Source organism: Bos indicus x Bos taurus, chromosome 11 (genome assembly GCF_003369695.1).
Source record: "Bos indicus x Bos taurus breed Angus x Brahman F1 hybrid chromosome 11, Bos_hybrid_MaternalHap_v2.0, whole genome shotgun sequence".
In the NCBI taxonomy this organism is placed as follows: domain Eukaryota; kingdom Metazoa; phylum Chordata; class Mammalia; order Artiodactyla; family Bovidae; genus Bos; species Bos indicus x Bos taurus.
In genome coordinates, this window is record NC_040086.1 from 44234170 (window position 1) to 44251505 (window position 17336).

Here is a 17336-nt window from a genome sequence, read left to right on the forward strand (position 1 = left end):
GTGAAGCAAGACCCCCGCCCCCTAAGAAAAGGGAATCAATGATTTTATAGTTCCAAAGGTGTCTTTGGGCAGGAAGTCAGAGCAGGTGCAGGGGGCTGGAGCAGAGTTGTTCACCCGCCACCCCCCACCCCCCCGCCCCCGCACTCGCCTCCACGCCCCCGCCCAACTCTGGTGGCTGCTGCAGGGAGAAGCCTCTAGAGGGCGCAGGTAAGTCCACATACGGGAGGCCCCAGGAGGGGACAGGCAGTCAGGGAAGAGCACGGAGTCCTGGGAGCAGAGGGAAGTGGGCTGACAGTGAGCGACCGGAGCCCAGGCAGCTCTGTGGACGCCTGCCCTGCCAGCACCTGCTCCCTGGACATGGCCTGCAGCCACCTGTGAGCCCAGGGGCCGCAACGGGACGGAGCCTGGCTTTCTTCAAGGACCATCTTCTGCTGGGATTGGAAACAGACCCCCCAGTGGGGTCCAGGTAAGGCTTATCCTTCTCTCCTGTTTTCCTAAGCGATTGGGCTATGGATGAGACGGAGGTGTCACCGTCCGGGACAGCCCAGGTGCATTTTTGAAATGCGTGTCATTTTTGGGTTGCGTTTCAACAAGCTTTCCCGGTTACCATGCGTCTGTGCTACTGGTTCTAAGACCTGAGAGTGTTCCTTTGTTTTCAGGGAAACACCAGACACCCCATTTTGCTACTAGCTGTGTGTCTGGCGAAGGAGCTGCGTCTGTGTGCTCAGCAGGTTTGGGGGCTCAGTGCTGAGAGCCTGGGGTTTCCTGGAGCCTGGAGGTGTGCTGCTCTGGGACGGTGAGCTGTGTGCAGCAGCAGGGGTCCCCAAGGGTCCCCGAAGCCACCTTCCTGGGTGGTTCTGAATCAAGGCCAAAGTTGTGGCCCCCATGTTTTGGGGTGGGTGGGGGGACATAGAGTGACTGGGTGGAGACACTTGTCTGGTGGCTCCGGCTGTCACTCCAAATGAGTCTCCGCTCGATACCCTGATGGCACGGGGGCCACTAGGGCTCCTGCCCCAGAGCCACTGATTCCCCATCTTCTCGCCGTAACTGCACCTGCTTCTCCCAGAAGGCTGGAGGTGTTGGGCAGCGGGACAGAGGTCCGAGAGGGATGGTAAAGCCACAGGGGTGAGTGAGGAGGAGTGAAAGTCCCTCCATCCATCGGGGGAGTTTGACGGAGTCGGGGGGTAATTGCGATGAGAGAGGAAGCTCAGCCCATCCTGTCTGAGGTTCTGAAGTTGTGCTGAGGTACTTTGCAACTAAGGATGAAACTGCAGCTGATTCAAATATTAAAGAGGGAAAAACCATGATGAACCAAAGGAGAAAAAAGAGTCAATTCAGATAACAGAAATATTTCCTGCCCAACTCTGAGATCTCTAAGCCTTAATACCTTCCAAGTAACATCTTGACAGGATCTGCCATAGAGAGGGCTACTCTGCAAAGTTGGGGAATGGGCGTTCATCCTGATGACACCCCAGGTCCCTTGTCACCGGGGAGAGGATAGGCCCCGCCTGGGCTTGCTCAGCTGGGGTCTCTCTGCCCCCATCGCCTCCCCCAGGTGAGCCAGGTGGTGAAGGACAGTCCCATGACAGCACATTTGGAGGGCAGTCCTGGAAGCACATGTCTTTGGAGGAGAAAGTAAATAAAATCTCCCTGAAATGTTTGAACTTCACTCTCTGATTACCATCCAGTTTCTGAAAGTAAACAAGGTATTCGCTTTGTGGAAGATTCGTATTTGTGAAGTTCAGACTTGAAGGGGGCCTCGCCCTCTTCCCTGGGTGTCAGTGTGTAACCCCAGCCCCTCATGCAGCTCCGTCATGCACAGACCTGGTCTGACTGCTACATCACAGGATGTAAACCCCACTGGCTCTTTTAACTGGGGGCATCCTCCTCCCATCAAAGTTCCTGAAGCCCCCAAGGACCATAGATGGAAGACAGGTCACCCAAGTTTTCTTCCTAACTTCTGCAGTTTGCAAAAAAAATGAAGTTCATTCTCAAGGAAATGCCCAGGAACCCAGCTTCAAAGACTCAGGTAAACCTGAAATTCAAACACAGAAGCTGTAAACAGGATGGCATGTTGGAAGCTGGCCCAGTGTTGAAGTGCTCAGTCGGCGGTCCCCTCCTGGCCCCCGGGTCCTGCCTGCACGCCTCCCGAGCTTCCCTCCCGGGCTTGCTTTCCTCAGTTGTCCCGGCCGACACCTGCCGGCTCCTGGCTTTGATGCTGTTCGAGGCTCTGCTCAGGTAGCTCCGCCTGCCAACAGCATCATTAATTAACTTGCATTAAGCTCACTTAGTGCATTAGATCAGTTGGGAAACAAAGGCGGAGCCCCTGTGTCACAGTGAGGATGCTGTCCGTCGTGCGCTCAGCTAGAATTTTATTCAGTCTCAAATTTTATTGCCTGAAATAAAGCGAGGGATAACGAACATGTGGGCACTTAGCCTCTGCTCTGTGTTTCTACACTTCACACTTTCACGCTTGTCTTCTCTGCTCTTCAAACAAGGGAATCAAGGCCTAGAGGGGAAGGGATGCCCGGCCACGGGGCTGGTGACGGTGTGACCCCAGCGTGGCTGACGGGGGTGGAGCACGGGCGCTCAGGCTCGTGCTGCGCACCTTGTAGGTGGAAAGTCGGCAGAAACTAGACCTACTGCCGCTGCCTCTGTGGGGACGAGCTGAGAGGGTGCCAGACACCCCAGGCACACCCCTCGTGTTCAGGGTTGTGTCAGCCCCAACATCCCAGGTAAGAAAGGTCAACCTCAAGTTCAGGGCTCGTGTCACCCTTGGCACTATGCATTATCTCGGGGAGCTGCCCCCACAAGGATTTGGTGACAGGGGAAAGCAAGATGGAAATGAGGTGCGGCTGTCTCTCTGCAGTGCAGACAGGTGACCACAGGGATTTCAGGCGATTCAGTCTGATGATTCTAGCAACAAAGAAAGGTGTTCACGTGGCCCTGAGGTTCAGGGCTGGCCTCTGTCAGCAGGAACAGTGAGACTGCTCTGCACTGAACTCCTCTCCAGGGTCTGTCCCAGGAGCAGAGTTGTTGCCCTGGGTGGGTCATCCCACCAAGGTTGGAGCTCAGGAGAAGCACAGCCTGGATCTTGGGGCAGGGTGGGCCTGGCCTGAGAGTGGGTGAGAGATCCTACCACCCAATGCGGCTTCAGTACCCCTTGAGAGTGGAGGGCGCTCAGTGACAGTGTCCACGGTGGGTGGTGGGTGGGATATTTCGAGTCAGAGAAAGGTCGCTGGCAGTTCTAATCCCACTGTGGGGTAGATCCCATTGGCAGAGCCACCCCTCTGGGTTCGGAGACATGGTGCTCCTTCAAGCCTGGTGCCCGGTCATCCAGGGTGGGAAAGGCAAATACCAGGGGCCCCAGAAATGCCTGGAGTCCTGGGTACACAGTTCTTGGAGAACTCTGTCTCCAGCAGACAGGTCCAGCAGGACGGTGGTGCCGAGCCTTCCATGGGGAGATGCGCTCAGGTGAGAGGGCAGCCATGACCCACTCCCCTGAGTCCAGTCCCCAGTCACTCACAAGCCATGCCTTATACTTGGCAAGGTTGTGCCCAGCTGGGAAGCCCCTCTCCCGATGGGCAGAGCTGCCATCACTGTGCTTGGAAGCCCTGCTCAGCTGTGCTGTTTCTAGATCTCTCACGGCTGACACATTTCAGAGGCTGGATATAGCGATTGCAAGGTGAGCCCAAACACTGAAATAAGACAGTAGTCGCCTGAAAACAATAGGGAGAAAATTCTGCCAACAGCGCCTTAATCCTGGCATAAAGCACTTTCTCAGGACGTGAGGACAGACACGCGAATCCAGATTATAGACACAAACCAAGAGGCCGTGGTTTGACAGCTGTTGGGCCAAATCTTTCCCACTAAAATGTCCATGATGCCGTATTTCCAGTTCCATAGTTCTTAAACTTTGCACCCAGGAGAGAGAAGGTAGGATTTCATGGCGGATTTAATGTGTGTCTCATTGTTGTGGTTGTTCAGTCTCCGAGTATGTTTAATGTTCGTTTATTCATCTGACAAATCTTTTCTGAGCGCTTGCTAGGGTGCAGGCACTGCTCTGGGACTGGAGACGCGGTGCTCCATGGGTGGTGGTGGAAATGCCCCCGCTTTGGGGTGCTGGCCCCCTAGCAAGGAGAGCAGAGACACAGTCCAGACACAAAAATGACACTTCAGTAAACCTTGGACCAGGAACAAATGCACAGATGGGCAGAGAAGAGCCTACGTCAAAGTGAGGGCTCCTCCTGAGCAGTACAGTGTGAGGGGTGGCCAGGTGGGGGTGCATCTGAGATGCCCCACCCCAGCAGGAAGGTAGTGCGGCTACAGCTGACGGAAGAGGGGCAAACGGGAGATGATAGGAGACCAAGGATGGAGGGAGCAGGGCTGGAGGCCATGGCAAGTAGTTTGGGCTTCGCTGAGGGCAGTGGGAAGGCAGACTAAATGGTACAGTGTCATTCTGAGACCCTCAGTGCCCACAGCAAGGCCAGAGAGTATATGTGAAACCCACCCCCACGAGTCAATCTGCAGGTAGCCTCTTTCTGAGGACCCTGGTGGGGCTGGTGGGGCTGGAGGCAGGCAGAGTGGGAGCAGTTGGGCTTTCAACCCAACATTGGCTCTCTTAGAAATTAACAATGACAAAGGACCCCTTTCTGAGAAAATGTTTAAAGATTTCAACTTGAAACATGCTTACATTTTTAATAGTTTCAAACTGGAAGGAAACACTTAACATTCCTGTAGAGGCAGATATATGGCCTTCCACCCTTCGCAGCCCGACCGGATGCTCCCACAGTCAGCCCAGAGCCCCCTCACGGCTCCACTCCCCATGCCTCTCCTGGAGAGATGGGGACACATTTCCCAGCACTGGGGGAGACACACAGCTGGGTGGACAGAGCAGTGCCCTGATGGATCAGTTTGGAAGCCTCCTCCTCCATCCAAGGAGCTGTTGGGGAACTGAGTCAGGGATCTGTTTAGCGCCCAGCTGGCGAGTCAGAGCTGCTTCTGTCCATTGTACTTGGCCCTTGAGGAGTTAGGAGAACTTGGCTGCTTGGCCCATCCAGCAGGTGAACACTGGCATCTGGCAGGTATAAATTTTCTCCCAAGCAACAGGACCACGGAAATGGATTGGGCAGGAAGTCATCCTAGAGGAAGGGTCTCTGGGGTGCCCACGGCAGTGAGAGCTCACAGACAGATCCTGAGGATGAGCTAGGGGTGGGGGGTGGTGGGCTCGTCCACTTGGCATCCAGCCAGCCCTCTGATGGTACCAGAGACCACGGTGAGGGATGGGATGGATGCAAATGTCTATTGTTTGGGGTGGTTTTGTTGACCTTGTATATGTTGTTTATGGTTTTAATGGTTTGTATGAGGCCTGTGTTCTTATCTAACAATCATCACATCAGTCCCAGAAATGCCCTAATCTTTAAAAATATTGAAGTATACTTTCTCAAAGGCACATCATGACTCTCAAGGTCCATTTTCTTTCAGATTTAGTTCTTAATAATGGCTCAGAGTGGCTGTTCCTAAGACTTCCTGCCCATAAAATGAAGAAAATCTCTCAGAATGCACACTCCGGGGCTGTTTAGACACTCAGTCCTCTGCAGAAAGCTGGCATCTCCATGAAGGGCACACCCAAGTGGTCAGTGGCCGGGGCAGGGTGGTGTCTCAGTGCACAGTGTGGTTCTTAGCTGACAGGCTCCTTTAGGGAGATAAATCGTCCAACCCATGTCTTTTAATTTCAGCAGAACCTCTTTAAATTTCAGCTCATTCTTTAGGGGAATTTGGAGAGAGAGATCCGTCCTTAAGATGTGCAAACACACAGAAGACACCTGATCTACCCCCATGGCTCCGGAAGGCCCAGCCCTGTCCCCATGACCCCAAGGTCTGAGCAAATGACTTTATGCCCTGTTAGCAACCATTTAAGCCATTTTGCTCCTCATTTTACAGTCAGAGGAAACCAAGGCAGAATGTCCCTGTGACTGGGGATATTCAGTTTTAAGTGGACTCTAAAAGGGGCTTCCCAGGTGGCGCAATTGGCAAAGAGTCGCTTGCCAATGCAGGAGATGTGGGTTCAATCCCTGGGTCGGGAAGAACCCCTAGAATAGGAAATGGTAACCCACTCCAGTATTCTTGCCTGGGAAATCCCATAGATAGAGGAACCTGGTGGGCTGTAGTCCATGCGGTTGCAAGAGTCAGACACGACTGAGCAAGCACACAGGTGTTAAAAACCCAGAAACCACACTTTCTCTCAGACTGCTGCCTGTCAGTCTCCAGCCTCAAGTTTCCACACAAAAATCATCATCCAAACAGACCACACGCAGCTCTCGGCTCTGACTTCATGACTGGCTGGGATGTGGGGGCGGCGCTTGAGAATATTACCCTGATGGCTTTCCCAGTTGTTGCTTTTGAAGGCAAATATTTATTTTGTGATGAATGCAAAAGTCAGAACAGCAGAATGCCGGCCTCTCCTTATGTTTACAGAATCAACAGAATCGAGACACCGACAAACACGTGTCCGTGTTCCCTAAGGAGCTGGCTGTGTACCTCCTGCGACATCAATTAATCAAAGCAGGGCCTCTGGAGGTGCAGGCCTCCTGCAGTGAGCATCCTTCCGCCTGTCTCCCAGGTTCTCAACAGGAGCCTGGACGGTGCAACTGGGGCCGTCCTTCCTGTTAACTGAAGAACGCTCCTTGGGGCCTCAGTGGGTGCTTTCTTATGCTCTGAATCTTGCTGAAGGTTTTGGAAGAGGATCTAAAAGAAAAAGAAGGCCTGACTTCTGTTCTCATGGCTCATAGGATGAAAAGAATGAACCAGCACAAACAGCCTCACAGGGGCTTCCCAGGTGGCTCAGTAGTGAAGAATCCGCCCGCCAATGCAGGAGACACGGGTTTGATCCCTAATCTGGAAAGAACCCACATGCCACTGAGCAGCTAGGCCCGTATGCCACAACCACTGAAGCCTGTGTGCCTAGAGCCTGTGCTCTGCAAGAAGAGAAGCCACCACAATGAGAAGCCTGAGCATCACAGGGAAGAGTAGCCTCTGCTCACCATACCTAGAGAAAAGCCCATGCAGCAATGAAGACCCAACATAGCCAAAACTAAATAAATAAATTAAAATTATTAACACAAAGCTTCCCACGTGGCACAGTGGTAAAGAATCTGCCTGCCAATGCAGAAGATGCAAGAGATGCACGTCATCCCTGGGTCAGGACGATCCCCTGGAGAAGGAAATGGTAGCCCATTCCAGTATTCTTGCCTGGGAAATCCCATGGACAGAGAAGCCTGGTAGGTTACAATCCATGGGGTTGCAAAGTCAGATACAACTGAACACACACGTACACACATTAAAACAAAATGAAAACCAGCCTGACAGTCACACAAACAAGAGGACAGAGTCCTGTGGGACTGAACAGTGGGGTCCGCCACCCACCCTGTGCTGTGGCCATGCCTTCTCTGAACATGGGGGCTCCCTATGGTCTGGAGCTGGTGCCTGGCATGGAGTTCAGTTGAGTCACTCAGTCGTGTCCGACTCTTTGCGAACCTGTGGACAACAGCACGCCAGGCTTCCCTGTCCATCACCAACTCCTGGAGCTTACTCAAACTCATGTCCATCGAGTCAGTGATGCCATCAAACCATCTCATCCTCTGTCGTCCCCTTCTCCTCCTGCCTTCAACCTTTCCCAGCATCAGAGTTTTTTCCAATGAGTCATAACTTCACATCAGGTGGCCAAAGTATTGGAACTTCAGCATCAGCCCCACCAGTGAATATTCAGGACTGATTTCTTTTAGGATTAATGGGTTTGATCTCCTTGCAGTCCAAGGGACTCTCAAGAGTCTTCTCCAACACCACAGTTCAAAAGCATCAATTCTTTGGCACTCAGCTTTCTTTATAGTCCAACTCTCACATCCATACATGACTTCTGGAAAAACCATAGCTTTGACTAGACGGACCTTTGTCGGCAAAGTAATGTCTCTGCTTTTTAATATGCTGTCTAGGTTGGTCATAGCTTTTCTTCCAAGGAGCAAGCAAGCGTTTTTTAATTTCACGGATGTAGTCATCATCTGCAGTGATTTTGGAGCCCAAGAAAATAAAGTCTGTCACTGTTTCTGTTGTTTCCCTATCTATTTGGCATGCAGCAGGTGCCCAAAAAATGTTTATATGAAGCAACCTTAACTGGACACTGATTGCCTTCCAGGGTTCCCTCTTATTCGCTCTGTGAAATCGGGTGCCATCACTCCTTCTTGGATGCCCGGCGGAGGCTCAGGGGTGAGTGAAGCCCAGGAGCTCATCCTGCTAAGTGGCAGTGTCCCCCCTCCCCTGGCTCCTCTAGAGGGCAGATCAGGGAGGGGGGAAGCAGCTGCAGATTAGATGGAAATTTAAGTTTGTATCATAACCGTTTAGGGAGTGGGGCAAATTGGAGAGATTTCTAAAGCCCTGGTTGGGCTTAGCACAAGATCCTGGGGCAGCTGCCCCTGCCGGCTGGGCACCAGAGCCCGAGAGCACGTGACTTGGGGCAAGTACCCCGAGGAGGATGGGGCAGGGTGGGCGAGCCCCATGGAGCATGGTGCCTGTCTGCCCCACACCCCCGTGACACTCCAGCCTCCTGCTGCCCCACCTCGACCCACAGGGTCTTCATCTACTGTTCTCCTGCCGACGAGCTCTCGCCCGGGACATCTGTGCCTCCTTCACCCCTTGGGTCTCTGCTACCCACCCTCCCCACCCACAGTCCATGTAAACGGCAGCTCCGACCCCAAAACTCCTATGTAAGCCACGCTCACACAACACTGCATAAATGTCCCCATCAGAGTGTGAGCCCAGCCCTGTCATGTGATCAGAGAGTCTGTCTGGAGATTGGGGTCACAGCAGGGCGTGGGGTGGGTTCTTTGCCACCACCAGAGGGAGGCTTCCTCCTGGGCCCTCAGGGAGGAGGTTTTGGATGTGACTGTCCTGAGAACCCCGATCTGTCTGGAATCACTGAAGCACGTTGGGGAGAAGATGGAATGAGCTCAGGTTAAAGAACAACCAGGATCCAGCCAGGCTGGGCTTCAGATGGAGAACACGGGGCAGCAGGGGACAGACACTGATAGCAGGCCCACACAAGGACTGCGCTATCCCATCCCATGGCCTGCCCGCTGTCAGGAAACACAATCAAAATAAACTCCAGGACTTCCCTGCTGACTCAGGGGTAAAGAATCCGCCTTCCAGTGCAGGAGACACGGGTTCGATCCCTGGTCGGGGAGGATCCCACGTGCCAAGGAGCAACTAAGCCTGTGCACCGCGATTACTGAAGCCTGCACACCCTAGAGCCTATGCTCTGGACCAAGAGAAGCCATTGCAGTGAGAAGCCCGAGCACCACAACCAAGAGTAGCCCCGCTCACCACAACTAGAGAAAAGCCTGAGCAGCAACGAAGACCCAGAGCAGCCAAAAGTAAATAAATAAATCTTTTAAAATAAATTAAAAAAAAGAAAAAAACTGCACGAGGGACCAGTGGTCCTCAGGGTGAGAGCAGCAGCTCCTCCCCATCAGGCCAGGCACTGATGACCACTGAGTGACATCCCCCAGTGCTGACGTGTCTCCCCCCGACCCTGACCCACTCAGGGCTCTCTCCACCCTTCTCCCCCTGCCCTCCTCACTCCTGGTGTTGTGGACAAAGGGCAGCTCTGGCCTCAGAATTCCCGGGCAGGGAGGGGGTGTTGCCTTACACGCTCTGTTCCTGGGGTGCCGTGTGTAAGATGCACATGCAGGAAATGCAACAGCCAAACAGCTTGGGATGAGGCAGGGACCAGGCTGGGAGGTGGTGGAGCTGGGGCCTCCTGTGGTCCCAGCGAAGAGGGCAGACAGTGGCCAAAGGCTAGCGGCCAGTCTGGCTCTCAGCGTCCCGGCTGAACAACACCTTAGCCAACAGCAAGGGAGTTCTGTCTGTCCTGGAAGTTGAGTTGAGTTCTCAGGGAGGAAGATGAACAAACGCACGAGAGAGGGGCAGGGGTAGCCTTCACAGCCTGGATGGCTCAGCGTCCAGGAGCTTCGGGTGAACCTGTTTCCTCATCATGGGGCATCATTTTGGAGCTGGCACTTCTCGGTTTCAGGAAGCAGCAGACACCTGAGCCCCCTTGGAGATTCAGCGTCTGCTCAGCACGTACCCCCGCCCCTGCTGAAACCCCCCGAGGGTTAATGGTTTCCTTTTGGAAAACTTTCAAATTGTGTTCATTTGCGTTTACATTATCTGCTTCCTTCAGCTCTGTGTGTGCATTATTCTCCTGTTGGGTTTAATTTAACCCAGTCTGCAGCTGTGCTAACAAATTCGCTGATGCCCCCTGCTTCCAGATGGCTTTTTCTGTCTTTTCTCTGGCTTTACATCAAGAGGCCACACTGAAACCCTCCAGCATCGGAACTTTGGCTTGGCCTTCCTACTGCTTCAAAATCCATTTCCTGTGACCGTGCTTCACTGCGTCTCAGATTCTAACCAGCTAATTTAATATTTACCAGTCAAAGTTAATGATTTATAAAAATCACTGCTAAAAACAAACAATGCTCGTTCTGTAAAGCTCTCCACCCTTTGTGGGAGGATCTGCATATTCCCCACACATGAAGGTCCCTTGGAGGCCTGCTGGGCACAAAATGTGAAACTGAGTCTTTAAGAAAATATCACAAATGTGCAGACTTACAAAGACCCCAGAACCAGCCAGTTGATCTTTTGGTGATTTTTAAAATGACCTTCTTGTATTTAATGAGACTTAGGAGAGAGCTGGGCCTCCCTTGGGGCTCAGGGGTAAAGAACCTGCCTGCCAATGTAGGAGATATGGGTTCAATTCCTAGGTCAGGAAGATCCCCTGGAGGAGGGCATGGCAACCACTCCAGTATTCTTGCCTGGAGAATCCCATGGACAGAGGAGCCTGGTGGGCTATAGCCCGTGGAGTTATAAAGAGTCAGACAATCTGAGTGACTAAACAACAACAACAGAAGAGACCTGGCCACTTAGTCAGATGGTGACTGTTGGGAACTGCAGAAGTATAAGGGGTGTCTGGACCTGGGACAAGTGTGTTTTAGGCTGTAAACACACTTCCTAAACCCTGCCTGGATCCATCTGTACCCTGAAAACCAGTAATGTGTTTCTAGGAGATACTCAGCTCTTCTCAGAGCAGACAGAGCCTAGCAGGCCTCCCCTGGACATGAGGTCATGACCCCCAGGCAGCCCTGCAGAGACGCCTGTCCCCAGGAGGGGAGGATGGTGCTCTGCAGCCCGGGGTGACAGGACGACAGTGGCTGGAGGTCCTGGATGAAACAGGCTCCTTGAGGGTGTGGGTCCATGATGCCCTAAACCCCATCTAGGTCAGAATTCACTCCTGCAGTGCAGTGTGAGGCCTGCATCCAGTGAGAGCTGAGAGCGTGATTAGCTTGTGTGAGTGAGGCTGAGCAAGAGAAGATGGTCTTCCCTCTCAGCCTAGGGAGGCCTCCTGGCCTTGCACAAACACTGAAGGCCCTGCCGCTCTCCGCTCAGACATCTCGTGTTAGTGAGAGGGCCCCATGAGAAAGCATGGGGCCCACCGTAACACCTATTTAAAGAATTGTCAGGACTTCCCTGGTGGCCCAGTCACTAAGAACCCGCCTGCCAATGCAGAGGACATAGGTCTGGGAAGATTCCACATGCTGGGGGCCAGCTAAGCCTGTGCCCCATAGCTACTCAGCCTGTGCTCTAGAGTGCATGCTCTTCAACAAGAGAAGCCACCGCAATGAGAAGCCCACACACCGCAACTAGAGAGTAGCCTCCAACTGGAGAAAGCCTGTGCATAGCAACAAAGACCCAGCACGGCCAAAAATAAATAATTTTTTAATAAAAAGAATAATCAGAAAGGGCATGTTCTTCAAGGACTCAGATGTGAAAGGCCACCAGACCTCTTGGGGAGGCTCTGGGCAGAGCTCTGGGCCGGACGTCAGGCCGTGTCCATTCACCTCAGCTCATCCACCTGCAAATGTGGGGACAGTCCCACAAGAGACAACGTCCACTCCCCCCGTCACCACACAGCTGCCCCCCGGCCGAGATCCTTCCCTGGGTCAGCTATGGGCATGTCGGCCCCTTCCAGCCCCTCGCTGACGCAGCCTCTGATAAAGGAACTGGAGCTCCCGGGAATGCAGCTCACCCAGGGCTGATATGATGAGATGAGCTCCCAGGAGGGGTCCTGGAACAGCTAGGGGACCACAGGAAAAAGCAGGGAGAGGTGATCAAGCGTGGACATTGGTAATAACCATGAGGCGCCAACACTGGCTCATTGGCTGAGACAAACACATCTACTAACAGAAGGTCTCAACAGAAGGGACTCGACCTATGAGACACACCCCAACTCTGCCCAGTGTTTGCCGCTTTCCCAGAGGTCTGAGTCTGTTCTACAGTAAGAAGTTTTAGTGAAAGCCACTTCTTTAGACTCAGTTCTGTCCTCCATCCTGAGCCACCTCCCCAAATTGGCAGAGCACCCCGCCACCCCCACCTCTTGGAGCTGAGCTGCCTCCCTGGCTCCTGGACGACAAGCAGTGATGGGAGGGCCTGGGGGTCAGAAGAGACCCCAGTGTCCCCCTGCTCCCCATGTGGACTCTGGGCAGGCTCCTCACCCCCTTGATTTCCTCTGTAAACGGGAGTCACAGCTCCCAGCTCGGGGGCCCCATGACTCAGCACACGCGTGTGGAGTGGTGTGTACCCACGCATGTCACTGTGAGCCCCCCCTTCCTCCTTATTACCTGGGGATTACCAGAGGTTGCTTGTCACCCTGCAGCCCAGGAAAAGGGTGGCTGAATGGTCACTTTGCACACTAGCACCCTGGCTCCCCGCTGGCCTCCGTGGGAGCAGGTGGGGTGGACTGAGGGCCCAGGCCCTTCCCTGCAGGATGCTATCAGACCACGAGCATGAAGGGCAGCCAAGCTTGCAGCTCCAAGGAGGACAGTTCCTGGTGTTTGGGGTCTGTGTGTGGCCGGGGATTCTGACAGGCCCTCTGCAAACACACCCTCGCATCCTGGGTACGTCAAGGAGCGGCTGCCTGCAGGGCAGATGGAGCAGCACCTGCTCACTGCTGGGGCTCAGACCCTGAGGACTCTGGAGGCTGAGCCCCACTCACCCTCCCCGGCCACCTTGTCCCTGGTCACCCTTCTCACCCTCCTGGAGGGCCATCAGATACTACTCATTGGCAGATCAGTCAGGTGCTATCAATTCACTTGTTTTCAGTTTAATCAAGTTCTCACTCTGGTTCTGCCACAGCTACGAGATGGCAGAGGGGGGAAAACCCAGCCCCTTGTTCAGACGCTGGTTTGGCAACTCTTGGCCTGCAGGGCCAGATGCCCTGTTCCTGAACCAAGCCCATGGCCTGTGGTCTGAGGAGACAGATGAGTCAATCTGCTTTACTAAACAGTAGTTATTCCCACAGAGAAAGAAACGAGTTCGCAAACCTGTTACTCCTATTTGTTCAGTCTTGTAGTCTATTCCCAAGATGAAACTTCTATTGTTCAATAAGCCTGCTTTTACTGGAACCATTAACAAATTAAAGTGCATTTCCTGAACTTATTTTAATGTGTTGAAAGCAACACATGATGCTACAAGCTTGGTTTTCAGAGTTTGTGGTGGTGGTGGTTTGGTCACCAAGTTGTGTCTGACTCTTGCGACGCCAGGGACTGTAGCCTGCCAGGTTCCTCTGTCCATGGAATTCTCCAGGCAAGAATACTGGAGTGGGTTGCTATTTCCTTCTCCAAGGAACCTTCCCGACCCAGGAATTGAACCCAGGTCTCCTGCACTGCAGGCAGATTCTTTACCGACTGAGCTATGCGGGAAGCCACTTTCAGAGTTTAAACAACCAGAAAGATTTCTGCACAATTAGGAGATAAATACTGCTTTTCTGTCTTTCACTTCCTGTTTTTACTTTCCTCGTGTGTATGTGTATGTATGTCAGTGTAGTAGGTAGAGTCTGGTACACACACGTGGTGCTTTTTCAGTCTAACACTGGGGACCTGCCCCAGAAAACAGCTTGGTGCCTGGGTCAAGTCCATTCCACCTCGGGTGTCCCTGTGCCTCTGAGTCACCTGGCTGCTGCTGCTGCTGCTAAGTCACTTCAGTCATGCCCGACTCTGTGCGACCCCAGAGATGGCAGCCCACCCATCCCTGGGATTCTCCAGGCAAGAACACTGGAGTGGGTTGCCATTTCCTTCTCCAATGCATGAAAGTGAAAAGTGAAAGTGAAGTCACTCAGTCGTGTCCAACTCTTAGCGACCTCATGGACTGCAGCCTACCAGGCTCCTCTGTCCATGGGATTTTCCAGGCAGGAGTACTGGAGTGGGGTGCCATTGCCTTCTCCACTGAGTCACCTGGGAACTTGATCAAAAGGCAGATTCTGAATCAGGGCGGGGGGTGTTCACCTTGCTAATGGGTGATTCTGGGATGGCTGGTCTACAGACATATGCTGAGCAGAGCACAGGCTCAGGCCCTAACCTGCAGGAAGCTGCAGGCCCAGGGGCCCACTTGGAGGTGGTGTGGCCTGAACACCAGACTGAACAGGAGCCTCTCAGTCCACTGCTGTGTCCAGAGCTGGAGTCTGGGTTGCTCTGGCACTTCAGGCCCTCCCGCATCGTGAGTTTGGTGTTCTTTAAAAAGCTGGTATTTCAATAAACACCCAGAATATCAGGCTTTAGGGTCACCCAGCATGGAGTGAAGTCCCCGACCCACCAATACTTAGATGCTATGACCTTGAGACCCCTGTGTTTCCATGACACCAACTGAAGCTTTGCCCCCATGCTGGTTCCTGGGATCCAGAGGGGATGTTCCCTTGGGCACTCGGCATGATGCCCAGGGCCAGAGAGCCAGGCTGGGGCCTCTCCACCCAAACCTGGGATGCTCCACATGTGGGGCTCAGGGCTGCCCCCAGCCTCCCGTACATCTGCCCCACGTGGGAGCCGCCGTGGCCCTGCTATGCACACCCCACTTGCCAGGCGGGCTTCTCTGATGGGACTCCATCTCGCTCATCTGTGTCTCCATCCTTTGACTCAGGGAAGTCGCTGTGCTAGCTCACATGCTTCCTTGGAGAGAATTTATCCCTTGGGCTCTTAAGTTTCCTCCTAGAAAATCCACACATGAAACCTTCGAAAAAACAGAAATCCACAGTCTAGTTTTCCCCAGTGTCTGTGTCCTTGGAAGCTTTGAGGAAGCGGGGGGAGGAAGTTGGTTTGAAGTAAAATTGAGGCAATTACAGGATCAAAAGCACGACTTCGTCTGCAGACACTTTCGCTGCACCCTCAGCGCCTAATCCTTTTCAACTTTTATAACCACCCTGTTTGGCGGAAAAATCAGGAAGTCACTTGTCGCTCAGGACTGTAATAAGCCTCTCTGATAGTAAAAAAATAGGATGAAAAGACAAGCAAGAAACCCATAAACACTAACTTTGAAGACCGGAGAACAGCAGGCCCCTCCCTGCAACGCCCCCCATCCCCACCCTGCCGGCCAGCAGACCTTGTGGGCCGCAGCCTCAGGCAGCACTGAGTGCTGAGCAAAAGCAAAGTCTACCTTTGATATTCTTAATCCCCACCCCCTGGTTTTCTCTGTGAAATATGAACCCACAACTGACTATGGCACGGACTGGGTCTCAGACCTACGGGACTGGCTGGTATCTGCTCAGCACTGATGAAGGGGTTCTGCCTGGTACCTCTCTGTGGCCTGACCCCGGGGTCGGGGGGTGGGGAGCTGTGCTGTGTGGGCTCCTGGGATCCTGCTCTGCAGCCCCCCTCCAGTGGTAGGAAGGATCCCCAAGCACCTGCCCACGGACAGAGCCTGCCAAGCTGACACCTCACCATAAAATGTCGGGCCAGCGCCTCTTGGAGAAATGAGTCTTTCTGCGGGAATGGACCAGAGATGGTAGTGCTGAGCTCCGCTACAACTGGTGTCCTGAGGTCAAGGCTCTGGCTCCACAGGGACCCGGAGGGACGCTAGACATTGGACTCCCTGGGACCCCCAAAGAGTCATCCAGGGGGCGCATCTGGGGACGAGCTTGTCCTGAGGTCTGGAAGCTCATTGAAAAGATCATCCAACAAAAAATATTAATAACAGAGATGACAAAGACATTTTGATGTAGATACATCTTTGAGTTCTTGAAATTTAATACATGAGATGGGGACTTTCTTGGTGGCACAGTGGATAAGAATCCACCTGCCAACCAGGGGTGTGTGTGTGCCCGCTCAGTTGTGTCCGACTCTTTGTGACCCCATGGACTGTAGCCCACCAGGCTCCTCTGTCCATGGGATCTTCCAGGCAAGAATACTGGAGTGGGTTGCCATTCCCTTCTCCAGCAGATCTTCCTACCCAGGAATTGAACCCACATCTCTTGCACCTCTTGCACTGGCTGGCATGTTCTTTACCAGCTGAACCACCAGGCAAGCCCCTGCAGGGGACACGGGTTCAATCCCTGGTCCAGGAAGATCCCACACTGCCTCAGAGCAACTAAGCCCAGGCACCACAACTACTAAGCCTATGGTCTAGGGCCCAGGAGCCACAACTAATGAGCCTTCAATGTCTTGCTGCAACTTCTGAAGTCCACGTGCCTAGAGCCTGTGCTCGTCAACGAAGAATAACAGCCGTTTATCACAACCAGAGAAAGTCTGCATAGCAACGATGACCCAGCACAGCCAAAAACAAATAAATAATTTTAAACATGCATGAGGTGGAAGTGGGGGCAGAACAGAGGAAAAGGAGAGGATTCCTGCAAGTCAGCCTGATGGGAACTCTTGGTGTGCTGATAGCCAGAACCCCGACCATCTGCGGCTCAGGTGACACTTCTGGTGTACGTGGTGGGTCCCAGCATTATGCATAGATAGGTGACCTGAGCCTGAGTTTTATAGCCCAATGTAATTAGCACTGGTCTGAGGCTGCCAGTACCTGGTTTTCCCAGTTTTTAGGAAACAAACCTTTGCCTAGGGGTCGGGGTGAGCGGGTACAGAGGCGCAGGTTGGGAGAGGGGCTGGTGCTGGGCTGAGAGACACGAAAGGCTGATAATGAATTTGACGTGTGATGTGATAAAATTCCGGCCTTGCTCTTCCCACTCCCTCTGGCATCAACCCATTACCATAAACCCTGGGATCTGCAGAGGCTGTGCTCTGCCGTGGTGCCCAGTGGAGGATGAAGGGGAACACAGACACCCCAAGGTAAGAGGGAGCCCATGTCCCTCTGCAACCGTGGGGTCAGAGCCGGACCGCAGGGTGAGGCCCCCAGGTCTTCCTTGGTTGCAGTCCCTCTGGGATATTTGTGGTTATTAAAGGACAGAACCATGACCTTGGGGACGCAGGGAAACCAACCCCCCCACCAGCACCATGAGACAC

The 17336-nt window shown here is 53.3% G+C and overlaps 1 protein-coding gene across 2 annotated transcripts in view; it reads left to right on the forward strand.

Moving 5' to 3' along the window:
• Positions 1-215: 215 nt before the first annotated feature.
• The window catches only part of EDAR (ectodysplasin A receptor), a 52177-nt gene continuing 35056 nt past the window's right edge, over positions 216-17336 (forward strand). The window contains exon 1 of one of the 2 annotated variants that reach the window (XM_027555407.1): positions 216-466. The gene's annotated coding sequence lies outside the window, so the exon portion shown is untranslated. The remainder of the gene's footprint in view (positions 467-17336) is intronic. The other variant, XM_027555406.1, reaches the window with a different exon arrangement.